Raw genomic sequence first — 27,916 nt, 5'->3', positions numbered from 1 at the left:
TGTGTAGAATTGGAACCTGGTCTGGTCTCCAAGCCATTGCTCTTTCTACTCTGCCTGCTGCCGGATGTTATGAAAGTTCCAAACAATACTGAGCCTGGCTGGCGGTGGACTCAGGAAGGGCTTCATGGAGCAGGCAGAATTGGGGTAGAATTCCGGCTGTCAAGATGAAGAGGAGGGAACTGGGACAGCAAAGATACTAATAACTGTATGATAGCATGGGTCCAAAACTGCAGGGTTCACCCAGGGGACCAGATGAGTGAGGCAGAGAAGGCACCAGGGTGATGATATAGCTCAAAGATCCCACTAGGTGTATTTCAGGAGCCCTCAGAGGCTTATCTTGTGTATCTTCTGGGTAGTTCTCACTGGCATATTCGAGTTTGTTGGTATTCCCATTGGGAACAGGAGAAAACCACCAGCTTTCTCTAACCAAGTACCCCGGAGCCTCCAATGTCTGCAGCCTTATTCTGAGCATCACTTCCCTCACTCGCTCACCCCGGCTTTCCAGTGGAAAGAACCTCTTCCTCACTAACAACTTACTGATGCAGAAGGACAGGGAATGAAATGGAAAGGGCTGCATACTACAACTTGACAAGAATTATAAATATGACCTAGGATAAATACTCAAGATGGATGCCCCCATGTGGACACAAGATGGCCGCCACAAGATGGCCACCACAAGATGGCCAGCAAGGGAGGGCAGTTGGGAGGGATCAGGCCAGCAGGGTAGGGCAGTTGTGGGTGATCAGGCCAGCAGGGGAGGGCAATTGGGAGGGACCAGGCCTGCAGGGGAGGGCAGTTAGAGGTGACCAGGCCAGCAGAGGAGGGAAGTTGGGGGTGACCAGGCCTGCGGGAAGGGCAGTTGGGGGGGACTCAGGCCTGCAGGGGAGGGCAGTTAGGGGTGACCAGGCTGGCAGGGGAGCAGTTAGGCATCAATCAGGCTGGCAGGGGAGTTGTTAGGGGGTGATCAGGCTGGCAGGCAGAAGTGGTTAGGGGCAATCAGGAAGGCAGGCAGGTGAGCAGTTGGGAGCCACCAGTCCTGGATTGTGAGAGGGATGTCCGACTGCCCGGTTAGGCCCTATCCTACCAGGATTGGGCCTAAATGGGCAGTCAGACATTCCTCGAGGGGTCCCAGATTGGAGAAGGTGCAGACTGGGCTGAGGGACACACACCCCCATGCACGAATTTCATGCACCAGGCCTCTAGTAGACTATATTTGGTTAAATTTATAGGACATTGCCATTTTTGTAGGTCAAAAAGAGTTGAATATAGGCAATTCCATATGGCTTACCCTGATACATTTCCATCTGATGTTGCTGCCTGCATATTTATACTGAAAGTGTAACTGTATCTTGGCCTCGTATTTCACTGGAACCTTCTTTTAAATACTACTTCCAGCATACCAAAATTGTCTATATTCATATACCAATTTATCTATCTTTCTATTTGTCTCATATTAGCAATTAGTTCTACTTGAACAAAGAGATTAAACCAAAATAAGCAAAGTAAATGTAATTCCTGACAACAAAATCAAATTAATAAACCTTTTACAGTAAGGGCTATCCACCTTAGCATGAAGAATAGAGATTGACTAGCCAACTTTCAGGTTTCTGTGAGAGCAAGGGCAAAACTTGCAGCAAAGCAACAGAAACCAAGCCTGTGAAGTTCATCTCTAACTTCTTTAATAAAAGCAGGGAAGAGGAACAAATAGTCCCCCTCAGAATTTTCTGGATATCAGAATAGCCTAGAGCAGTGGTCGGCACACCGCGGCTCGCGAGCCACATGTGGCTCTTTGGCCCCTTGAGTGTGGCTCTTCCACAAAATACCACGGCCTGGGCGAGTCTATTTTGAAGAAGTGGCATTAGAAGAAGTTTAAGCTTTAAAAACGTGGCTCTCAAAAGAAATTTCAATCGTTGTCCTGTTGATATTTGGCTCTGTTGACGAATGAGTTTGCCGACCACTGGCCTAGAGGAAACTATTGGTTTTAACATTAGTTCAGTAAGTAGGACTATGCCAAGGAAAGTTCAATTTGATTGTCAGCTTATTAATTCCATACTCCATCAAAGGGTACCATCTTTCACTCAGTCTCACCAGACTGCTTTGAGTAAGCTCCATGAGGCCATAACCATCTCTGTCTTTATTCAGCTCTTGATTATCAGTACCTGGCACACAACGTGACATGAGGTAGCGGTGGAAAAGTATATGTTCATAAAAGCATGAATTGATGCAGTCACAATACAAACAATGGCTGATTTTCTAATCCCAATTTGATACCTGGTTATGTAATCACTAGGGGCCCGGTGCATGAAATTCATGCATGGGGGGGTGGGTCCCTCAGCCCGACCTGCAGCCGCTCCAATCTGGGAGCCCTCAGGGGATGTCCTACTGACGGCTTAGGCCTGCTCCCCATGGTTCCCTGCTCTCTGTGGACCTGCCTGCTTGATGCCACCACAGGCCCTGGTGTCTGCTATCTGTGGGGGCCTGCTTGCCCTTCGCCACTGGGGCCAGGGGCAAGCAGGGCCCTGCTGTCTGCTCCCCCGCAGTCTGCTGTCTGCTCACTTGCTGCGGGGAATGTTCCCGCCCCGCCCCCGGCTGCTTGTATGTGCGCCAGCTCAGAGCACCTGGGTCCCGGGGATGTTTCGGCCCCACCCCTGGACGCTCAGCACCTGCGCATGTAAGCAGCCGCGGGGTAAGAACACGCAGCACATGTTCCTGCTCCGTCTCCGGCTGCTCAGCGCCTGTGTGTGTAGGCCCGGAGTGGCCGGGGGCATTCCAGGATCCCAGGCGCTCCAGGCCTATGTGCAGGCCTACAGGCTCAGAGCGGCCTGGGTCCTGAGGACGCCCGTTCCTGGACCCAGGCCGCTTGGTGTCAGCGCGCACACAAGTGGCCACCCTGCCCCCAGCCACTCGGTGCCTGAATATGCAAATTAACCCACCATCTTTGTTGGGTTGATTTGCATACTCACTCCTGATTGGCTGGTGGGCACCACGAAGTGATGGTCAATTTGCATCTTTCTCTTTTATTAGTGTAGATGGATGAGTCATTTAAATTCTCTGGGCCTCCCTTTTCCTCATGAGTATATAGTCTCATGGGGGAGATAAATATTTGATTAAAAAATGTCCAGAGAAAGCACGGAATTTGACTGTGCTAAGTGCTAAGTGCTAAGAAGAGACACGTGGTTCCTTGAGACTTCCTAGTGGGTTTGAAGAGATTTAGCTTAATGGGGAGATTGGAGAAGAATTCCCTGTGCAGTGGAGAGTGAATTGAGATCTGAACAAAGGGTTCAGGTGAAGAGAGGAGGAAAGAGTATTAAGGTAAAGCAAGAACAGCATGTCAAAAGCATATGCAAAGGGAGCGTGGGGACTGACAAACCTTTGGATTCAAAGCAGAGGTTTGGCCCTAGCCAGTTTGGCTCAATGGATAGAGTGTTGGCCTGCGGACCAAAGGGACCCTGGTTGGATTCAGGTCAAGGCCACATGTCCGGGTTGCAGGCTCAATCCCCAGTAGGGGGCTTCATTTATTTTGATTCTCTCTCATCATTGATGTTTCTATCTCCCTGTCCATCTCCCTTCCTCTCTGAAATCAATAAAAATATATTTTAAAAAATATATATTTATCAAAGCAGAGGCCTGAATCGGCAGCATTGGCACCATCTGAGTGCTGGTTAGAAATACAAACACATGTAGGGGAAGACACCATGTGAAGATGGAGGCAGAAATTTAAGTGATGTAGAGTTTGCAAGCCACGAAAGCTGATTGCCAGCAATGCCAGAAGATAGAAGGGAGGAACCTGGAAGAGATTTCTCCCTCCCAACCCTGCTGACACCGTGATTTCACACTTCCAGCCTCCAGAACTGTGAGAGAATAAATTTCTGTTGCCTTATGTCTGGTATTTTGTTTTGGCAGGCCTAAAAAACTAACGCAGGCATGCCTTTCCAATACCCAGGAGAAATGTTTATGTAGTTCAAAATTTAGATGTGAAACTGAGCTGTTACCCTAATGAGAACCTGCTATTATTAAGATAAACATCTTTGATAATAGCCCTCTTAACCACTGTGCCCTAGGAAATCTGGGTATCCACTTTTGTTGTAAAGAACAGTCTGTGCAATCCCAAGCACCCCTTTGGCAATCTCAGAGTTGAGAGAAAACAGACATATACAAAAAGGAAAGCGAGATAGGGTGGAGAGCACTGAGAAAGTTTTCTCCAGGTGTGAGTTCTCCAAACCCTGCTTCGAGGGACAGGTGCTTCCCTCGTGTTGGAGATTGGTGTGGCATTTGACTACCCAGCTCTAGTACAGTCACTGTCCAGAATTCTCTTGGAGATTTTATCTAGTTCAGTGACCACTTTTGTTTTGTTTTTGTTAATCCTCACCAGAGAATATTTTTCCATTGATTATTTATTGACTTTTAAATATATTTTTTATTGATTTCAGAGAGGAAGGGAGAGGAAGAGAGAGAGAGAAACATCAGTGAGAGAGAATCATTGATCAGCTGCCTCCTGCATAGCCCCTACTGGGGATCGAGCCCACAACTGGGGCATGTGCCCTGACCAGGAATCGAACCATGACTTCCTGGTTCATAGGTAACGCTCAACCACTGAGCTATGCAGGCTGGGCCCATTGATTTTTTAGAGAGAGTGGAAGGGAGGGAGAGAGACAGAAAGAGAGAAACATCAATGAGAAAGAGACAAATTGATTGGTTGCCTCCCACATGTGCCCCGACTGGGACCGGGGATCAAGCCTGCAATTGAGGTACATGCTCTTGACTGGAATAGAACCTGCGACCCTTCAGTCCATGGGCCGACTAATGCTCTAACCACTGAGCCCAAATGGCTAGGACCAATGATCACTTTTTAAGAAGTGCTTGGAGATAACCCATTCTGGGCCTTTCCTGGGATGTAAACATCATTATCAATTCCCTGAAAGACTCTAAAGGCCATCCTCATTTATCATGGGCCAGTCAACTTCCCAGGCATTAGAGAGCAAATGGTTACAACAGGCTTATTGTCAGTGCTGTCCTATATCTAGCACAGCCTCCAGTGTAACGGGGCCTTGAGTCTAGAAAAGAGTAGGAACTCAAACTGCTTGGGAATGAAGATCTCATTGTTCATCCTACCTGGGTTTCTCTGGGTTTGTGTGTGTGATGGGAAGCTCACCCCTCCTCCAGAGCTGGCCAAGAGGGATTACCCTAGGCTGATTCAAAAGAATATTTGGCTTTTGGCAGGATGATCACTTAATATGAGCCGCTAGAGGACAAAGCACAACACAGACGTTTCACATACAGAAGTTTCCGATGATTTGTGCTTCCAGAGTTCACATCCAGTTCAGTTGTACAGGACCTGAAACCTTATCTTCATAGACGTAATGCGTGGCTGGTGCTAAGGGTCCCAAGTTAGTCCACCTAATGCAGCCAAACTCACCAAATGGAACTATCCCTGATAAATGATTACTATACAAAACTGTCCAGAGCTCCCTCTTGGAATTCCTAAGACATACAGACCTGATGGCCAAACCAAAGAGGCCTCTCACCTCTCCCCCAGTCCTACCCCTACCCATCTGTTGTGTAATAAGTAAATATTTCCACAACTCGAAGCCAAATCCAACAAAAATCCTCTAAGCAACATTCAGAAATGGGCGTGCGCAGGAAACAATGCTCCGTGGTCAGGAAGGTCTCTGGCCAGACCTCTCCCATTGAACTCTTACTTCTCTCCTGGGCTCCTCTTACTGCCAACCGCTTAACTGAACTTCTGTGCTGCACGCGTCCTCTCTGCAGGTCTAGGCATGAACTGAAACCTTGTTCTTCCCCTTTGCCTGCTCAAAGCAGAGGCAGATGGGTATTTCTGTAAGAGAACTTTAACCATACAACAAAAACAATAATAAAAGAAAGCATGAAAACATGAACAGCCTGGCCAGTGTGGCTCAGTGGTTGAGCATCGACCCATGAACCAAGAGGTCACCACTTGGATTCCGGGTCAGGGCACATACCAGGGTTGCGGGCTCAATCCCCAGTAGAGGGTGTGCAGGAGGCGACTGATCGATATTCCTCTCTCATCATTGATGTTTCTATCTCTCTCTCCCTCTGCCTTCCTCTCTAAAATAATCAATAAAAAACATATTTTTTAAAGCATGAATAAATGCCAGTTTACATGTCACTGCCCTAGTGGCCCATAGATTGGAGAACATCTGATATTAATACCTAGGAAGACTTTGTCACTCACTTGGCTAACATACAGCGAAGATGGTGCTCCTGCCCTCTTTCCCTGACTGGGGAGGGGGAGGCTGGTCAATGAAGCCATGCTAGTCATGAATCTATTACCACTAGTCCATGTTAGCCATGAGCTAGCTCGTGCAGGCTCACTAAAGCAAGACTGCCAGGTAGATTGGCGTGGACAGAGGAAAGGAGTAAATAATTTAAGACTCTGATCTCCACTCTGATAAGAAGTCTTCAGTGTCAACAAGGCAATTAAGGGAGTGGTGTAACTTTTGGGAGTTGGAAGCCAACCCCAGCAATTGGGCTGAGCTTCTACCTTCCTTCTTGTCCTTTTTATAGGTGCCTGGGGCTGTGCAACCAGTCTTGTCTCTTTAGCTCTGGAGTGGGGAAGAAAAGGGAGGGGTAAGCTGGGGCGGGGGGGGCAGCTCCCACTTGCTCAGCCGGTGGTGACAGCATGGGTCCCAACCTTTGAGGTACTCTAGGCCTTTTCTTGGGAGAAGGTGACATGAACACAGAATCCTTAGCCAGGAGCAGCAGTGCTTCCGAAAACTCTGCCTGGTTGCAGCCCCTCAGCTCAGTTGATCTGTGCTGGGGAAGGGATGTGAAGCTGTAGGGAACTGAGAGTGCACAGCCAACAGCGGTGTAGCACAGACAGTCCTAGCTACTCCCCACCTGTTTCCCATGCAGTGTCCTTCAGGATTAAAGCGGAACAATTCCCACAGAGGGAGAGAGGGCGAGAGAGGATGGGTGGAGATGGGATAGGGGAAGATGAAAGAGGAGAAGAAGGAAGAGGAGGACAAAAAAATGGATAAGGAAGGAGAATAAAGGAGGGAGGTAGAAGAGAATAAAGTGACTAAAGAGGAAAAGGATGAGGCTTTGAGAGCTAATGCTGGACCCCCACCTGGCTTCCCAGCCCTGCACCTCCCTGCAGCCGAGGTCTCTGATGATTATCTCCCAGTGCAAGTTCTGGCCTGACCCTATTCCACAGTCAGAGAAAAGAGGTTACTCAACCACTGCCTCCCTTCTGATATGTCTCAAAATGAACTCAGACTCCTAGCACAGAGCCTGCTGAGCAAGAAAGAGTTGCTGTACTCCATAGTTGCCTGCTGGCTAAGATTCTTTTGCTACTAAACAAACCCTGGGCTTGGAATCATTTGTTTTCCTGCCAAATATTTTGATCCAGCTGTGGGTTTCTGCCTGACTTTTCTCTTTTCTGATTGTTTTCCTAATAATCCAGGTTCATTACAGCACTTTTCACAATAGCCAAGAGGTGGAAGGAGCCTAAATGTCTCCTGGTGAATGGATGGATAAAGAAAATACATACACACTTTAACAGCTGGTAGTTGTTAAAGGAAAATGAAATGTATTTTAATAAACACTGCCTTTATAATTATTCAAAGTGTGTGTATACCTTTTTAGGACACCCTGCATATAATGTCATATCTATAAATGACTATTATTCAGCCTTGAAAAAAGGAAGGAGCCGAAACCGGTTTGGCTCAGTGGATAGAGCGTCGGCCTGCGGTTTGAAGGGTCCCAGGTTCGATTCCGGTCAAGGGCATGTACCTTGGTTGCGGGCACATCCCCAGTGGGGGGTGTGCAGGAGGCGGCTGATCGATGTTTCTCTCTCATCGATGTTTCTAACTCTCTATCCCTCTCCCTTCCTCTCTGTAAAAAATCAATAAAATATATTTAAAAAAATAAAAAATAAAAAAAGGAAGGAAAATCCTGTCATATACAACAATGGTGAACCCAAGGCCACCATCCTAAGTGAAGTAAGCCAGTAACAAAAAGACAAATACTGCCTGATTCTACGTCTATGAGATATTTAAAGTAGTCAAACTCACTGGAACAGAAAACAGAATGTGGTCACTAGGGGGGGAAATGAGTAGTTGCTCAATGGGTAGAGTTTTAATTTTACAAGATGAAGTTCTAGAGGTGTGTTGTACAACAATATGCATGTAGCTAACACTGCTGTACTATACTCTTAAAAATGGCTAAGGCAGTGTAAACAATAATACACATGGAGCCACTTTACAGTGGAATTGGAGCTGCCATGCCAGAGGAACCGCCTTACACATCTTACGTCTCAAATCTTGGGATGTTAAAACAGGGCAAAATAATCTTTGGACTGAACCTAGGGCAACCTTGTACCCAAAGCACTATTTGCAAAGATAACAAAGCAGTTATTATGACCACTAGCTGATGACTGCTGGACTGAAAATTAAAAGCATTGCTTAGAATTAATATCACTATAGTATGTTCTCTGCACCAATAGAAATGCTTTCCTTCTACCGATATAATTCTCCGTCTCATAAATACCTCTTCCCTTTATTTCCTAATCAGAACATTGTTGGGGCTACTTCCTGAGCCAATGCTTTCTGAATAGCTAGTTTTATTGAGCTCAATAAAGGTGTGTTGCCTTTCACTTTGAAAGGCCCTTTTGTGTTCAGGTAAACAATAATAAATTCTGTGCTTATCACAACTTTTAAAAATGGGAAATAACCCAAGTGCCCTATGGATGAATAGATAAACAAATCATGGTGTATATATATATGAATCTTATTTGGCCATAAATGGAATGGAGTACTGATACATGCTACAACCTAGATGAACCTATGTTAAGGCAAAGAAGCCAGACACAAAAGATCACATATTATACAATTCCATTTATAGGAAACACCTATAATAGGTTAATCCATAGAGACAGAAAGTAGATTAATATTTGCTAGAGGATGGGGGGAAGGGGAGAGTGGAGAGTAGCTGCCTAGTGGATGTGGGGTTTCCTTTTGGGGTGATGAAATATCTCAGGACTAAATACAGGTGGTGGTTGTCCAACGTCATGAAAGTATTAAATGCCACTGACTTGTTCACTATAAAATAGTTAATTTTATCTTATGTTAAATTCACCTCCATAAAAAAATTAAAACATTATATATAGCTTGGACCCAAAACTTCTTACTAACTAAATTAAATAAGATAACTAAATCCCCTCAGTTTTAAATCTTATCACCTTGCATGCAAACATGGGGGCATCCACACTTTTACTACCTCATTTCATGCTAGAAGAATGAGGTGTTCTTTCCATTTGCAAATAACTTGTCCAAACCCTTCTGTTCTTTCTTCTAAGCTCTCACTACCCTTCCAATGTTCTCTTTTCTCTTAAATATTCAATCTCTTCTTTTCTTCCCACCCTAAAAAATATTCCATTAACCTTGCGATTTGCCTCCTTCCACTCTCTGCCAAGTTTCTCAAACAGCAGTCAGTGTTCACTTTCTGCTTCAGTTGCCTCCCCAAGGTCGCTGATGACTCCATACTATCAAATCTAATGAACATGTTTCCCTTTACTGTAAAAATAATTCCTTTGATTTCTTTCCACATTTCCTTTGTTGATGCTGTTACCTCCACCCACTCTTCAAATATTCTCTTTCCCAGGGGCCCATTCTCAGCCTATTCCTGCAGCACATTCTCTGGGTAATTTCAGCCACTCTTATGGGTCTTTAAAATTCTTTTTTTTAACCATTTGTTTTTTTCTTAATTTTTATTTATTTATTTTTAGAGAGAGAGAAAGAGAAAGGAACATTGATTTGTTGTTCCACACATTCATGCATTCATTGGTTGCTTCTTGTACATGCCCTAACCAGGATTTGAACCTGCAACCTTGACATATCTGGACAATGCTCCAACCAACTGAGCTACAGGGCCAGGGCTTCCACTCTTATGTTTCATGGCGATGGGTCTCTAATCCAGACCTCTGACTGAGACTTCTCCCAAAGCTTCAGACACATATATTCAATTTCTTACTCAACATTTCCATGTGGATGCTCCATGGAGCCTCAGATTCAGCATGTCTAAAATAATACACCAACTCCAATACAAAACTTTCTCCTGCCTCTCAATTAGCTAAGTCCAAAACCTGAGAATCACATTTGAATCTCTGAATTTCCTCACTCTACTCTCTTCTTTTAATGTATTTTAGAATTCACCTAATTCTGCTAGTTTAAAAGTTTATCAGAACTGTAGATCAGAAGATGAGATCCTACCAGTCCCTGCTTCAAACACTTGGATGGCTTCCCATTGCACTTGGCCTGAAATGAAAACTCCAAGGCCTCACTATAATCTGTGCTTTCTATCTCTACCCAAATCCCCTACCCCTTGGCCACTCTGTTACTGGACTCTGGCCACATTGTGTCTCCTTCTGTTTCTCAAACACTCAAGCTCATTTATATCTCCAGGTTGTGCCACCAGAGATTTCCTCTTCTTGGAAAGATTTCCAGACAGCTCTTGGCATGCCTGGCTCTTTCCTCATAACCACTTCTCAACACAGAAGCCATCTCTGAAAACCCCAATCCTGCTCCACCACCAGCAAGCAGACCCTCTTGGACACATCATTACTTTTATTTGCTTCATGGCACTATTTGAATCAGCTGATTTGTATATTTCCTTATTGTCTGACTCCTTTCCTACAAAAAGCACTTATCATTTTGGAAATATATTTAACTTGTTTTGCCCCATCTTCCCCACCAGAATGCAAATTTTATGAGAGCTGGGATCATATATATATTATACTAGAGGCCCAATGCACGAAGATTCATGCAAGAATAGGCCTTCCTTCCCCTGGCTGTTAGCACCGCCTTCGCTCTGGCTGGAGCCGCCTTCCACCTCTCACCTTGTCATGTCAATTTGCATATTCCCTCCATATTGGCTATGGGCACATCTTTGTCTCGGAGTTAAGGTCAATTTGCATATTCCCTCTTTATTATATAGGACTAGAGGCCTGGTGCACAAAATTTGTGCATGGGGTGGGGTGTCCCTCAGCCCAGCCTGCATCATCTTCAATCTGGGACCCCTTGAGAGATGTCTGACCGCCCGTTTAGGCCCGATCCTGGTGGGCCTAAACGGGCGGGCTGACATCCCTCTCATAATCCAGGACTGCTGGCTCCCAACCGCTTGCCTGCCTCTGCCTGATTGCCCCTAACTGCTTCTGCCTGCCAGCCTGATCACCCCCTAACCACTCCCCTGCCAGCCTGATCGACGCCTAACTGCTCCCCAGCCAGCCCGATTGCCCCTAACTGCCCTCCCTTGCTATCCTGGTCACCCCTAACTGCCCTCCCCTGCCAGTCTGGTTGCCCCTAACTGCCCTCCCCTGCAGGCCCGGTCACCCCTAACTGCCCTCCCCTGCAGGCCTGATCACTCACAACTGCCCTCCCCTGCTGGCCTAATCCCTCCCAACTTCCCTCCCCTGCTGGCCATCTTGTGGCAGCCATCTTGTGGCAGCCATCTTGTGGCAGCCATCTTGTGTCCACATGGGGGCAGCCATCTTTGACCACAAGGGGGCAGCCATCTTGTGTGCTGGAGTGACAGTCAATTTGCATATTACTCTTTAATTAGATCAGATAGAGGCCTGCTGCATGGGTGGGGGCCAGCTGGTTTACCCTGAAGGGTGTCCTGGATCAGAGTGGGGGTTCCCTTGGGGCGTGGGATGGCCTGGTTGAGGGGCCTGTGGTGGTTTGCAGGCCGGCCACGCCCCCCCGGCAACCCAAGCAGAGGCCCTGGTATCTGGGATTTATTTATCTTCTATAATTGAAACTTTGTAGCCTTGGGCGGAGGCCTGGGCCGGCCAGGGTGTGCAGGAAGCTTGGCTTCCTCCATTGCTGGGGAAACCCAAGCCTCCTGCTCACTCCGTGGCCACAGCCATTTTTGTTGGGATTTATTTATCTTCTATAATTGAAACTTTGTAGCCTTGAGTGGAGTCCAGGGCCAGCCAGGGTGTGCGTGCAGGAAGCTTGGCTTCCTCCATTGCCAGGGAAACCCAAGCCTCCTGTTCACTCTATGGCCGCAGCCATCTTGGTTGGGTTAATTTGCATACTCACTCCTGATTGGCTGGTGGGCATGGCTTGTGGGTATAGCGGAGGTACGGTCAATGTGCATATTACTCTTTTATTAGATAGGATACTATGGAGGAGGGAGAGGAGAAAAAATCCAACAAAGTGAATGACTGCTGAAGGGAGCTTGGTTGTTGACAGCCTTGAATGCCACAGTGAGGAATACAGATATTTTTCTTGCCTCTAATTCAGTGGTTCTCAACCTTTCTAATGCCGTGACCCTTTAATATAGTTCCTCATGTTGTGGTGACCCCCAACCATAAAATTATTTTCGTTGCTACTTCATAACTGTAATTTTGCTACTGTTATGAATCGTAATGTAAATATCTGTGTTTTCCGATGGTCTTAGGTGACCCAGCTAGTGGTTCTCAACCTGTCGCAACCCACAGGTTGAGAACTGCTGCTGTAGAGCCTAAGACCATCGGAAAACACAGATATTTACATTACGATTCATTAACAGTAGCAAAATTACAGTTAGGAAGTAGCAACGAAAATAATTTTATGGTTGGGGGTCACCACAACATGAGGAACTGTATTAAAGGGTCGCAGCATCAGAAAGGTTGAGAACCACTGCTCTAATTCATTGTTTCCCCACAACTGTGCTGAACTGGGTATAGAAAAATTCCGTGGAAAACTTAACATACATATTTCTGGGGGTCAGACCTGGATAATGTGATTCAGACCATTTGCAATGGATCCCTGGAACCTTCCCGAAAAATCCAGGATGAGCTCAGGCTGGGAACCCTGGCTGTAGAGAGTCTTGCTCTTCTTAGTCTTGCTCTGCTGGTGTCACCAAGATCTAAAATTGGTCTATTCCGCCTCGGAGAGTTTACGAACAGAAAAAGAGGTAGTTTGGTTACCCCATACCCATCGGAGAGTGGGCTCTGGGTTAATCCTGCTGTTATTAGCCATGGTCCAGTGTGCCTGGGCACTCAATGTCCACTAGGCCTCTAGCCTTCTCCCACCTTCCCCCTCTGCCCAGTGCATAGAGCTGGACTTCTGTCTCAATGTCCTCCTCAGCAATGCAGTTTTCCCACAGACTTACAGTTACTGGGAGAATCCACATTACCTGATTGAGGTCTGACAACCTACCAACCCTGAAACTCGCTTCTCTGTAGGGCTGGATCCTGACTGTTATGAAGGTCACACGTCCAAGCAAAGAGAACTCCAGAGACCCTGGTCCTCCCCGGAATCATCAAAGCTTGGCAAACAAAGGTTTTCAGCAGGAGGATTGCATAAGCTGGTCTATGTTTCAAGAGGATGGATTCCAAAAACGAGGGGCATAATGCAGGAAAACTTTTAGAAGGCTGTTGCAGTAGTTTAGGGGTTGAGACAGTGAGGAATTGTGCAAACAGTGTCAGAGAAAATAGAGAGGAGGGGACTGAGAAGGTGGTCACAGATTAGGGGCGGAAAGAACAAAACCAAAGATGATGCTAAGGTCTCTAGTGTTATAAAGTGATATTCTAGCTATATTAGCTATTTGCTTCTAAATCACTTCCTACCTATTTTTAAATCATATTCAAAGTTTTTACTGCGGGAAGAAGCACCACTACTAAAAGATGTCACAGTGTGTCACAACCCATTTGCAAAGAGCACTGTAAGTACCACAGCGTTGAAAGCCCATCTCCTGGCTTGAACTAATTTTCTCCGCCACAAATATCGGAAGTTCCTGGAAACGTACAAAGTGATCATTTTCAACCACTAGAAGTAATGCTATTCTCCAGACCCCCAAGTAATCCCTTGAAATATTATTTTGGAAAAATAAAAAGCATTCATAGTTGACTTTCGAGAGGAGATTCTTTTTGCATTTGAGGCTGCGAACCTGAAAAGAAAATAATATGAGTGACAGGCCACTCTTTTTTTTTTTCTTTTCTTTTCTTTTTTTGTCCTGTGAGTATTTTAGCTTTATTTAACTATTTTACTTTTGATTAATTTTAACAATGCGGTGCTCACTTTGGTAGCCCATTTACTAATTCGAACAAATGTGCCCTGCCTTGGTTATTTGGCTTGAAGAAGATTTTTAAAAAAAAAAATGTAGTCATGTTTTGTTTTTGAACAAACATTTTGAAATATTTGTTTTTCCAGAGATTCTGAGAGATGTTCATAGATTTAAGAGAGCAAGTTAAACTTTAGATTTACTTATGGACCTTAGAGGTGTCATTCAATTTACAGCACCCTAACAACCACTCTCTAATATTCAAATGCCGTCCAATTGCCATATCTTGGTTCCTTGAAAGATTACAGCTGCCTCCTTTATTCTGATGGAAGTTGCTAAGTAGAATCCATAGTGAAATGAAGCGGTAAACCGCTGATGTAGGATTCTTCCTTCCTAATTGGGCTAATGCCCAACTCTAAATTAGAATACAATAAAACCCCCAGGCTTACTTGAGAAGAACTTGACTCAAATGTTGAGTCCACACACTCCTGAAATGTCGATCTGCCTTCCTGACTTGCCAGACACACACACTGGAGAAGCCACCATGAACTAGTAAATTACAGCAAGATAACAAAATGATTGCCAAACTCCACTCTGTTCTACAAATCCTTCCCGACCAGGCAGGGGAACTTTAAAAACACACACTGGGGAATTACTTTCCTCCTTAATGCGTTTGTTTCAGCCTCCTGTGTTCAGGAAGGAGGCACAACCCCTCTTCCCAAAGAGCCCATGAACAACAGCTTACAAGTAAGGATGGCGTTCCTGGCCAGAGGAAGGGAGTTGCCAGCTCCCTCCTTTGCACCAGGTCCTGCTTGCCAAGTAACAATTGGTAGGCTGCCTCATGATTTTCCACACTCCGGACTCTGAGGAAGGGCTGTTTTCTTTGTTCAGATAAACAGGAGAAAGGGGGAAAGAAATAAAAAATAAAGGAGCAGCAGGTGTGGCCCAATTTACTGCCACCTGAACTTCTAACAGAGAAGCAAAACCCTCCTATACCTGCATGTAAGAACAAAGCTCAACATCCTTAGGAATTTGGAAGGGAAAGCCAAGATACCAGCAGCAAGAGCCTGACGTTGCCTTAAGCCAAGCAGCAAAGAAAGCCAGCCCAGGCGAGAACATGATGGGGCACCCCCTTGGTCCTTCCTCCCCTGCTGCTGTGCAGGAGTAGAGATGACATGAGCTGAACCCAGGGTTCTCAGGAAATTTGAGAAGAAAACCTTCTGGGGAGCAAAACTGAACTTACATATCTTCTTAAAAATGTTCTCAAGCCCTGGCAGGTTTGGCTCAGTGGACAGAGCATCGGCCTGTGGACTGAAGGGTTCTGAGTTTGATTCCAGTCAAGGGCACGTGCTTTGGTTCGGTTGCAAGCTCAATTCTCCAGGGTGGGTGTGTGAGGCAACCAATTGATGTGTTTCTCTTACATCGATGTTTCTCTCTCTGTGTCTCCCGCCCCTCCCTTCCACTCTCTCTAAAAGTCAATGGAAAAATATCCTCGGGTGAGGATTAACAAACAAACAAAAATGTTCTCCCTTTTAGTAAAATTCTATGTACTGGTAAATGGAGCAAATCCAGCTATATTGTCCCATGAAGAAAGGGGAGAGAATGTAAAAGAGCTGTTGAAAAGAACTCTCTAGGCCCCAGAGGGAGCCAATCCTGCCCCAAGTGCATGTCAGCAAACCAAAACTTAGACCATTTTCAGGTCCTTTAAATGTTCCTGTGAACAGAAGCAAAGGATATCCTGTCAATCAGTCCCCAAACGCCAAGCCAACTCTGGGCCTTTTCACCTCAAACAAGGGTGACTATGTGGCCCCAGCCAATCAGGTATTTTCTGTTTGTCTCTTCCTTATTCTTTATCCTTCATTGCATAAAAGCTTCCTGATTTCAGCTCCATTTTGCAGTTCTCTGAAAGGAGCCTGTCCACTTAATGAAGAGTTAAATAAAGTTTGTTTGTATCACCTAACTTGTCTTCTTTAATCGTATTTTTCATGGAGCCCAAAACAGACATACTCCAAGTCTGACAGAGTCACATCGGATGTCCAGTCCTTCCTGCAGGGGCGAACCTTGCCTCCGTGTAATCGGCACTGTAGCTGAAGTTTGGGAATGTTACATCACCAGCTCAAGGACTTATGTAAGGCCTGAATTTGAACCCAGCACGGCCAAACTTCAAACCCAGAGTTCGTTCTTTGGCCTAGTGGTTCCAAAACGCCAGACCATGGTCTGATGCTCACAACACCCACTGGGCCGTGTTGTCAAAATGCTTGGGCCACAGGCTTGAGAAAATCCAACCCAATAGGTCTGGAATGAGACCTGAGGAACTCTTTTTAAATCTCCTTGATAATTTTCTGGAGCCTTGGAAACCACGGTAGTGTAAACTCCTCTTAGCTTTTCCCCCAGCAATTAATTAATTGATGTCATGGGAATCGATTTGCTCATTTCACAGATCAAAGTATGTGCATCAATCACTCTTAGGGATTGCATCTGATCTTTCTAGGAACCGTAACATATATTTTCCAAATACATAAAGTGTTCCTTGAGTTGGGACTTGAGATGGGCTGCTTCTTTATGTTCAGACAATTAGGGTGCATCCTTGGGGCTAATCTATCACCCACAATTGTTCTGTTGCAAAACTCTCCAGTTTCCTGCAGGGTTCAAAATTTTTCTTCTTGGTGTTTAAGAATGCCAGGGCTATAGATGCTCAGGGCAAACACCCCATCTCTTAGACAGTTTTTTATTTTCTGCACCCTCTGAGTTTTACTTATTTTAGATGTTTCAATCAATTTTCTAAAATACACTTTTTCTCGACAGTTTTTCTCTTGGCTCCTTGCTAAGGACTCTATTGAGCATCTCTTGAGACCTGAGGTGAAGCTTTTTATATCCTATGCTCTCCAGTCAGAGATTTCTTGTGTGCCCCTATGTCCAGGTCTCCAACAGTTATTTCTCCTTCTCACTCACCCCTTTTCTGTGAAGGGGTCCACAGCTAGACTGAAGCAGGATTCAGCCAACTACAGTGCTGAGGCCAAACCTAGCCTGACATCAGGTTTTGTAAACAACATTTTATTGGAACACAAGCAGGCCCATTCATTTGCAGCTTGTCTATGGCTGCTTTCACGCCACAGTGTCAAATCGAGTAGCCAGAAGTAGATAGAGACCATATGGTCTGCAAAGCCAGAAGTATTTTCTGTCTGGCCCATCACAGAAAAAGTTTGCCAATCCGCGGACTAAGGGAACATTTCCAGTGAAATTATTTATAAATTTTCCTCTGACCTTAGAAGTATCACCCCAAACCACATATGCTGAGTGGATTTTGTTGTTTACCTATTTTTCTTTATTTTTAATCTGTAGCTTTAAGGCACAACATTCTTTTTTCAATCTCATGCTACAGTCTAAAAATCATAGATAGCTTTGTAAAAAAAAAAAAAAAAAAAGGCCATGCTTCAATATATAATAAATAACCTCATTACATGTGTGAGGAGATGAAGTACGGAGATTATTTGAATCTATTAATTTGTCATAATTCTCTCCACTTAAACTTTTCTCCAGCTGCTAAAATGAACCCCAATTTCACCAATTTGTAACTTGCATTATTGCTGGTAAGAAAAGTTTTTCTTTTAATTTTCCCCAAATCAGCATAATAATTGGTGATGGACAAAGTATATATCTAATAGAATATTAACCCAGAAAAATGAATTTTTAGAAAAAAAATTCATTCCTTTCTATGAAAATAAGAAGCAATGTGCCTGAAAAAACCCTCATTACTCTTTTCAAATCCCACAAAAGCTACTAAGAAAACCCTCCGGATTTGATATTTAATGATTGCAGGAAAGCAACTGGCTTGGAGCTGACGTCCACATCCTGTCTTGAATTGTGGTCGCTGTGCCGGCAGCGTCATTGATATTTAAAAGTACCAGCGTGCCCTCTTGCGGTGCATTGCAGTTACTGTTCTTTTCTACTGAGAACTTAGGCGTTTGGATCCGACCATTAAATTTTATGCAATTCATTTTACAAGAGCCCACTCTGTCTTTCATTTCATCTGTGATTGATTCATATGGAACAATAATCAATAATATATGCTGGGACTTGCAGAATGAACTGCTAAAATTGTCCTGGACTGTAATGAAATATGACTATCACTGCCTGACACCCAGGCTGAGTTCCCAGGAGCAGTAATAAATCTGCCATCCTTCTCTGGTTCATAGGACTACCTTGTAAAAGAGAAAAACATAAAGTCTAATATTATCATATTCTTGCATATAAGGTGTTTTCAAGAATTTCTACCTACTCTGCTTTCCAATTTGAGGATATGGATATACACAAAGGGCACATGAAAATCCACCTACATAGAACAAAAAGGGTTTATGAAAATCAAGTCTACATCCCCATTACTGGTTGTCTCCTTTCCAGGGGAGCTTTGGGTACCTGTTCTGGCCACTTGACGTTGTGAATTCATTGGACCACAGTGCAAGCCCCATGGATGTCCTAGATTGTATTTTGGCACTTGTGAGACCAACTACCCATTATAAATCGATCCTCTTGACTTCTTGGGCATGTTGTGGTGGTGGCTGTTTTAAAATATATACAAGTCCCACCGCTATACTAGCTTAATTGGGATCCCCTGAGCAAGTTACTTTAATGCTATCAGTCTGTAAAGTGGGAAGATTAATAATGACAACCTTAATATAGTTGTCATGACAGGTCACATAGGAAGAGCTTAGTACGTGTAACTATTAGTATGACTTTGAAGTTCCTTAACATACTCTAACACTAGGATCTCTTCATATTCCCTCTCTCCTTTTGTCACTCCCCACTTTTCTGGTGTATTTTTGGTCTGTTTTATGACATTTTTTGTGTGTTTATGTTTACTTTGCTTGCTGTGTGATAATGAAAAAGCTCGGCTTAAAAGTGTGTGGCTATTTCACAACCCTGCATGTCAACGGACTCATGACTATTTCGAACACAGGACGACGGCCCTACAGGGCCAATACCTAGAAATGTAAATAGTGGACTATCTCTGTGGAACTCAGGTATGAGTCTTTGGACACTGTTTTTGTTGGAGAGCTGGAATAGGCCTCCAGAAAAATATGTTTTTTAAAAAGCCTAAAGAACAATATAATGAAGTGCTATACTTACTGCTTGTCCTTTCAGTGGTCAGGGGGTTCTTCTGCATGTATCTGGAAGTTTTGAATGCAAGCTTTCATGAGAGAGAGAGAAAAAAAACAACAACTCCCAATTATGGATCTGTCCATTTTAGAAAAAGAATAAACATTGACTATGAGCCATTGGACAGAACAGATGCTCCAACTACTGAGGGTATTTTTTGTCCACAGCTTCATTAAACATCAAGAGTGATTTTCTGGGTCAAATCCAGCTGAAAGTACTTATTTTAGAATCCTCATTTTTTGTTTCCCTAGCAATGCTGTGACATCATGTCAAGGTTCTTACACTCCAAATTAGGGCCTAAACATGCTTATTGATTCTCCTTGTATAACTTGTATTTGAAGGCATTTCAATCTCCTCATTCACTGTAGCAAGCCTAAAATACGCTGGGGGTGGGGAGCTTTTCAAACAGATAATATTTAATAAATAGAATTTTTACCTATGCCCACCCTGGTATCCACGATTGTTGTCTGTTACCTAGGGGTTAAATGTTGAGTTGCAAGGAATGATCACTATAGTAACTAGAAGGACACAGGGAACGTTGGAAATGTGGGAAGATGTTAAATTTAGATCAAAGTGAGTATACGTGACATTATCAATCCTATTTCTAGGTGCTAATTTTCTTCAACAGATCTTCCTTACACATCACATGAAAGGCCCTTTTTGGTCCTTTGTGCCAATTTTCAAAACCGTTTAAATTAGCAAAAAAGAATTTCTTTGGGTGTTCAGAAAAAATTGTTTTTGTTTTTTCAAACTATAACTTAATCATGTCCCAATTCTATTTAGTTTTCATTGGATCATAAATAGTACAAATGTCTTGTGTTTTCTAGATACACACTTTCAAGTAACCCTTTTATTTATTTATTTTTTAATACAAGAAATGTACCATCTGACCTGCATTGTGACTGCTGTGAATCACTCAGAGCTGGCGTAGTATAGATTCCAGTGCTTTTTGTGGAATTAACTTCCCAGCCCACAAACAAACAGCCTTGAAAAGACCCAGATGAGATCAAACGGTGGATTTTCCTAGGCATCAGAAAGAAGAATTCAATCTCACCACATTAAATGCCTTTAGGAGAAAAAAACAGTTACCCTGTCTATGTTTGACATCAAAGACAGAAATATCTTCCATCTCTGTGTAGTGTTCCCAAACTCCAGGCAGCTTTTTTTTTCTTTTTTTTTTTTTCTTTTTCTCTATTCTCTTTCCCAACTTTCTGTCTGAATTATAATTAGGAACCTGGAGGAGAGATTTGACCTTCACTTGTGCTCATTTTTAGTTAATATACAAAGTCTAACGAAGGACTGTTCTACTTCTTCACAAATGACTGATTCTGCTTCTTTGGTGTTCCCGGCACAAATCTGTGGGGTGTTGGCAATTGTCTCACCAACGGTAAACTCCAGGACTCCGTTCCAAGTGGTACAAAAGTTTGTGTTGTTAGTTACACGTCCTGCTTTGTCCATCATCTATTGTTGTCTAAAAATAACAAGTGCTCATGACTCAGCTTTTTACTAAAACTTTCAGGATCAGTTGACCTTCCTTGGATTGGTTCTCTGGAAGAGACTGAATTTTGCTTCCAACCAGAACCCATGATAGACCAGGCACCTCCCATTTGTCTGGACTGAGGAGTGAGTGAGAGGTACAGTGTTTCCATGTTCCAACATGACCAGCTGGATACAGTTCATAACAATGAAGATATATCCCTCTCTCTTCTGCCCAAAAGTCCGAGGAGAATGAGGTATAGTTCATTACCAAAGAGAAACAGTTCTTCTAGTAACTAGTCCAGACCCACAAGGAATCCAGAGAATGTCCAGAGGTGAAATACTCATTTTCCAGTGAGTTGCCAGGAATCCCTTTTCTCTCAGGCTCCTTTCCCTCCTTCCTTCCCCAATGATGCCTAATCCCCTTCCCGGGGTGCTGGCTCCATCTTGGATGTGGAGAAGACAGTAAGATTCCTTGAACTCATGATGACCATTTCTCCTACACAACTCAAACTTGGTTATACTTACATTCTCCCTCATAAGAAGAGCCTTGGAGTTTCAGAATCTTCTGATTGGAGCATTTAAAACAAAAACAAACCCTTTTCTTATAATATTGGCTATTGCCATAGCATCATGTTCAATGTGCTTACAATTTCTTTCACTTATATAATAAGTCTATATTACAAACCGCCCTCCTCCATCAGAGGTAAAGAAAGAAGAAAAGATTTAAAAATATATATATATCCACTCAAGAAGTTTAAGCATCAATTAATGCCTTCTTTGAACCAGGAATTGTAGTAGGGGCTGGAAGTACGGAATGAATAATTCATAGGCATAATCTCAGTATCCAAAAATTAACAGGGGGTGGGGTAGGAGTGGTAAACAGACATATAAAAAATTAATGGCTGTGCAATCCTGTAACAACTTGCATCTAGATATGAACAAAGTGTTGTGTTAGCTCGGAGGAAGACGCTCGTCTCTGGGAAAGCCTGGATGTGTGGGAGGCAGGCACAAGAACACAAAGGAAAGCACGTACCTTGATTCATTTTCCTGGACTTAGCCTCCCCAGAGCCTTTTCCAAGGGGGACACATGTGGGTTCACATTCCACACTGCTGCTTAACTCCAGTGAAACAGCCACAGCCACAGACTGCCGAGTGGAGATGCCAGGAGGAAATGGTGACAGGGGTTTGAGTAAACTTTTGAGGCTCAGAACACTGTAAGGTATATTTGTTTGCTAGAGCTGCCATAACAAAGTAGCACTGACTAGAGGGCTTAAACAACAGGAATTTATTTCCTCCCAGTTCTCAAGACTAGAGGTTTAAGATTGAGGTGTTGTCAGGGGTGGTATCTTCTAAAGGCCTCTCTCCTTGGCTTGTAGATGACTGTCTTCCTCCGGTGTACTGATATGGTCATCCCTCTGTGTCTTAACCTGCTTTCTTATAAGGAAGGACACCAGTCAAAATGAATGAGTCCAACCATAGGACCTCATTTTACCTTAATCACCTCTTTAAAGGCCCTGTCTCCAATACAATCACATTTTTAGGCATTGGGAGCTTAGACTTGACAAAGATTCTTTCTTTGACCAACCGTTGGTCCAGCTCTTCTGAGCTCTCTTTTGACTAGCCCTGACCTTGGGCTCTCATGCTCTTCCTAGTAAAGCCTATTTCTAGCAAGAATCCTGCTAACTCCATTTGGGCAGAATCCTCCCTTTCCCATGATGTTTCCTCTTACTAATTTTCCATCTACTGACTCCCCCCTCCTACTTCTTGGCTACAAATTCCCATATTTCCTTGTATTTGGGGTTGAGGCAATCTCTCTCCCCTAATACAAAATCCCATCATAGTGGTCCTTATTATCTATTGTGATAGTCCCCCTGAATAAAGTCTGCCTTACTGTTGTTTAACAAGTGTCATGAATAATTTCTCTTTAATAGACTTCAACATAGGAATTTGGGGGAGGGGACAGAATTCAGACCATAATGTAAGATCTTAAAACTTAAGGAAAGGTATGGTAAGGAAGCTCCAGCCATAAGCTTCTCCTTCAGAAAACAGGGAGAGAGAGAGAAAGAGAGAGAGAGAGAGAGAGAGAGAGAGAGAGAGAGAGAGAGAGAGAGAGAGATTCCTGCTTCTTAGAGCTCTGTAGGAGAACATCGATTTGTTGAACAACCTGGAGTTCTGCATTGAGGAGTAAGGAGGGGAGAAGGGAACAAAGTATTTGTTTGTCATCCTATAGGATGACACTTCTGTTTAGATTAGGAAAAATAAACCTAAAGTAAAAACAAAATCAACAAATGTTATGGCGTTATGCCATATGTATTTCATAGCAATTGAAACTCCTACTACCATTTCACCACCAAAGAATCATTTTTGTAATTATTATTAGTTATTGATTGCCTACTCGTTCAGCCCAGCAGAGAAGTTAAGGGCAAGGACACTAGAGTCAGAAATTCCTTACCATGTGACCTTAAACAATTCAATTTCTCTGCACCTTAATTTCTCATCTGAAAAATTTGAATGACTGTGTCTTCCTTAGAGGGCTGTAGTGAGGGGTATATGAGACCGTAAAAATTATTGTTATTAATCTTTTTCAGGGACTAGATATAGTAGGTGTTTTATATATTTTATCTGTTTTAATCTCCTAAAAAAGTCCTGTGGGGAGACAATAGGACTATCACCAGCCCCACAGCCTCCCTGTATCCCACCTACTCCTACTATCAGTGACGACAATTTCCATGAGGAGATTCGTGAGAGCTTTGCTCCCCCGAACTAATGAAAAGAGTAGCTTCACGATGATTGCCTTCCTCTCTTCTTTGGATGGTGCGTTCTATCCTGTGCGTAGCTGCTCTCCTGGCACAGTTTCTATGACAACCTGTCTCTGGGATATTTTTCTGCTCATCCATAGTACTCATGGCTCTTCTTGTTACAAAAATAAATAAATAAATCCATCAATAAAGCCTTATATCGAGGTTTTGCTCCTGGGGAATCTCAGAAAGGATCCATGATGCTGCATCAATCAAGGAAGTAATTGCTTTCAATTGTTCTTGTGTAAATGTTATAAAGCCCCATATACTCTCACTCTCTCCAGACAATAACTGGAAACATACAATTAGATCTCATAGTTACTAATACAACACAAAGGAGAGGTACAGTTTCATTCTGATGTTGAAGCTTTCTTAAAATATTTTTCTGGATGTTTCTTTTGGTTTTATTGTTTGTTGTAATATATTTTACAACACCACAGAATGTAAACACTGGGAACTTGGTGCCTACAATTTCACTCTAATCTACACCCTAGGAATCAATAAGCATATGAAGTGGCTTAATACAGTTAACACCCTAAGAATTGGCCAGGTGGCATTCAAAAGTATTCTTGGCAAAATCAATACCAGAAGTTCATTATTTATCATGTTTCAGGCCAGTAATTCATACCAGAGGGACAGCTCCTAAGACCCTGTACCTCTCCCCATCAGTGGACAATCTTGTGATCTGGTCTGACTAAAAGGCCCGATGCTCCCTCTATCAGCACACGCCTGTCTTCATCTTGGAGAGAGCCTTTCATAAAGGGCTGGATATTGTGTCAAGTTTTGAGACTGAAAATATTCCAAGTATACACAGCAGGATGATTGTTTTGTGCCTGGCTGCTAACAAATATTTGTCTGCTTAGAACATTATGGTCTGCAATGTGCTTTTGCTACAACTGCCTGATAGAAAGATGGTAGGTTGGAAACACAGAGTTGTCACCCCCTCTAAGTGCTGGAGTGTTCTGATGAAGTCCCAAAGGATCTGACATTCATGGAATGGCAAACTGGGTTAAGTTGGTTCAAATTCTCATCCTCTGTTCTTTGATATATACCTCATAATAATCCTGTGTACTTGAATTGCCTCCTGCCACACTAGCATCTTCTTCATTAACAGGCTCATTGACCTTTATACAAGTACAGTCTACTGGTTAGAATACCATGTTCAGGCAATGCGGAAATGCTCTGGTTTCCATAACCACCACTCAGGTACTGAGTCATAAATCCTCATGTTGGCTCCCAGATTCATCTCCACCCCCCTCCTTTAAATAGACTTTATTTTTTAGAGCAGTTTTAGGTTCATAGCAAAACTGAGTGGAAGGTCCTAAGATTTCCCATTACCCTCTGTCCTGGCATATACATGCAACCTCCCCCACTATCAACATCCCTCACCAGAATGGTACATTTGTTACAGTTGGTGAACTTACATTGATACATCATTGTCATCCAAAGTACACAGTGACAATAGGGTTCAGCCTTGGGGTCATATAGTCTATGGGTTTTGATAAATGTATAATGACACATATCCACCATTACAGTATCATACAGAATAGATTAGATTCAATGGCCAAAAAGCTTCTGTGTTTCACCTATTTATCCTTCAATATATGAACTGGGACAGGGGATGACCTCCCCGGACCCCCTCTCCCCAGCAACCACTAATTTTGTTGTCTCTATAGTTTTCTCTTTTCCAGAATGTGATGTAGTTGGAATCACACAGTGTTTAGCCTTCTCAGATTGACTTTTTCCACTTAGTAATGTGCATTTAAGGTCCCTCCATGTCTTTTTATGGCTTGATAGCTCATTTTATTTTAGTGCTGAAAAATATTCCATTGTCTGGATGAACCATAGTTTGTTTTTCCATTCACCTACTAAAGGACATTTTGGTTGCTTCCATTTGTTGGCAATTATGAATAATGCTGCTACAAACATTCATGTGCAGAATTTTGTGTGGACAGAGTTTTCAGCTCCTTTGGGTAAATAAATTCTAAGGAATTAAGGAATTTGATTGCTGGATCATATAGTAAGATTATTATTTAGTTTTATAAGAGAACTAGAGGCCCGGTGCATGAAATTTGTGCACGAGAGGGAGGGCCCTCAGCCCAGCCAGCACCCTCTCCAATCCAGGACCCCTCGGGGGATGTCCGACTGCCGGTTTAGGCCTGATCCCCAGGATCGGGCCTAAACCGGCAGTCGGACATCCTCTCACAATCCAGGACTACTGGCTCCTAAACGCTCACCTGCCTGCTGACCTGATCGCCCCTAACTGCCCCCCCTGCCAGCCTGGTTGCCCCCAACTGCCCCCCCCCTGCTGGCCTGGTCACCCCATGCAGCCTGCTTGTTCAGTCATTTGGTCGTCCCTCACTAACCCCCTTTGCCAGCCTGGTGGTAGGCAGCCATATTGTGAGGGCATGAGGGTCAATTAGTTATTGACTGCCTACATATTACCTCTTTATTATATAGGATGCCAAACTGTCTTCCAAAGTGTCTTACCCTTTTGCATTCTGACCAGTAATGAATGAGAGTTCTTGTTGCTCCACATCCTTGCCAGCATTTGATGTTGTCAGTTTTATGGATTTGGGCCATTCTCATAGATAGGTAGTGGTATTTCCTTGTTTAAATTTACATTTTCCTAATAACATATAAAATAGAGGATCTTTTCTTATGCTTATTTGCTATTTGTATATCTTCTTTGGTGAGGTGTCTACAAGGCCTTTTGCAATTTTTTTTTTCAGTCATGATGTTTGTTTTCTTATTGTTCAGTTTTAAGAGTATATTTTGAATAACAATCCTTTATCAGATGTGTCTTTTGCAAAGATTTTTCTCCCAGCCTGTGGCTTTTCTTGTCACTCTCTTGACAAGACTAATTTATTTTTTATTTTTTTTATTAAATCTTTATTCAGATTACAATTATTTCTCCTTTTTCCCCCCATAGCTCCCCTCCACCCAGTTCCCACCCCACCTTCTGCCCTTACCTCCCCCTCACTGTCCTCATCCATAGGTGTATGATTTTTGTCCAGTCACTTCATGAACCCCCCCATACCCTTTTCCCTCTGAGAATTATCAGTCCACTCCCTTTCTATGCCCCTGATTCTATTATATTCACCAGATTATTCTGTTCCTCGGGTTTTTAATTCACTTGATTTTTAGGTTCACTTGTTGATAGATATGTATTTGTTGTTCATAATTTTTCTCTTTACTTTTTTCTTCTTCCTCTTCTTTAAGAATACCTTTCAGCATTTCATATAATACTGGTTTGGTGGTGATGAACTCCTTTAGCTTTTTCTTATCTGTGGAGCTCTTTATCTTCCCTTCAATTCTGAATGATAGCTTTGCTGGGTAGAGTAATCTTGGTTGTAGGTTCTTGCTATTCATCACATTGAAAATTTCTTGCCACTCCCGTCTGGCCTGCATAGTTTCTGTTGAGAAATCAGCTGACAGTCGTATGGGTGCTCCCTTGTAGGTAATTAACTATTTTTCTCTTGCTGCTTTTAATATTCTCTCTTTGTCTTTTGCTCTTGGCATTTTAATTATAATGTGTCTTGGTGTGGTCCTCTTTGGATTCCTTTTGTTTGGGGTTCTGTGCGCTTCCTGGACTTGTAAGTCTATTTCTTTCACCAGGTGGGGGAAGTTTTCAGTCATTATTTCTTCAAATAGGTTTTCAGTATCTTGCTCTCTCTCTTCTTCTGGCACCCCCATAATTCTGATGTTGGTACGCTTGAAGTTGTCCCAGAGTCTTCTTACACTATCTTCAACTTTTTGGATTTTTTTTTTTTTTTTTTTGCTTTTTGCTTTTTCGGTTGAGTGTTTTTTGCTTCTTTGTGTTTCAATTCTTTGACTTGATTTTTGTGTTCCTCTTGTCTGTTTTTGGGTCTCTGTATAATATTTTTTATTTCAGTCAGTGTATGTTTAATTTCTAGTTGGTCCTTTTTCATATCTTCGAGGGTCTCGTTATATTTATCAGCCTTTTCTAAGATATTCTTAAAAAGCCTTATAACCGTGGTTTTGAATTCTATATCCAGTCGTTTGTTTTCCTCCATTTCTTTCGTTTGTGATCTGATTCTTGGACGCCGCATTTTCACTGCTTCCCTGAGTTGGTAAGGTAGATTTGTGTGCTAGGTTTCCAATATGGCCCAGTGGGTCTGCCTCCCCAGTTAACCTGAGGTGGACACTCTTGGTGCACCCCTTTGTGGACTGTGTGTACAGCCTTGTTGTAATTAAGTCTTGATTGTTGTTGGTATCACTGGGAAGAATTGACCTCCAGGCCAGTTGGCTGTAAGGATCAGCTGTGTCTATGCTGGGAGAAGTTCGGTGCTGGAGACAGCCTTATAGGATTAGACTTGCCAAATTGCAATAGCCTCTGTGCTCAGCTTGGATGGGGTGGAGTCTCAGTCTTGGCTTCCTGTCAGCCTTACCCTTGCGCGCACGTGCGCGCCTTCAGACCTCCACCTTCCCTG

This window comes from Plecotus auritus (assembly GCF_963455305.1).
Source record: "Plecotus auritus genome assembly, chromosome: 2".
NCBI classification, from domain to species: Eukaryota; Metazoa; Chordata; class Mammalia; order Chiroptera; family Vespertilionidae; genus Plecotus; species Plecotus auritus.
This window is presented reverse-complemented; position numbering follows the sequence as displayed.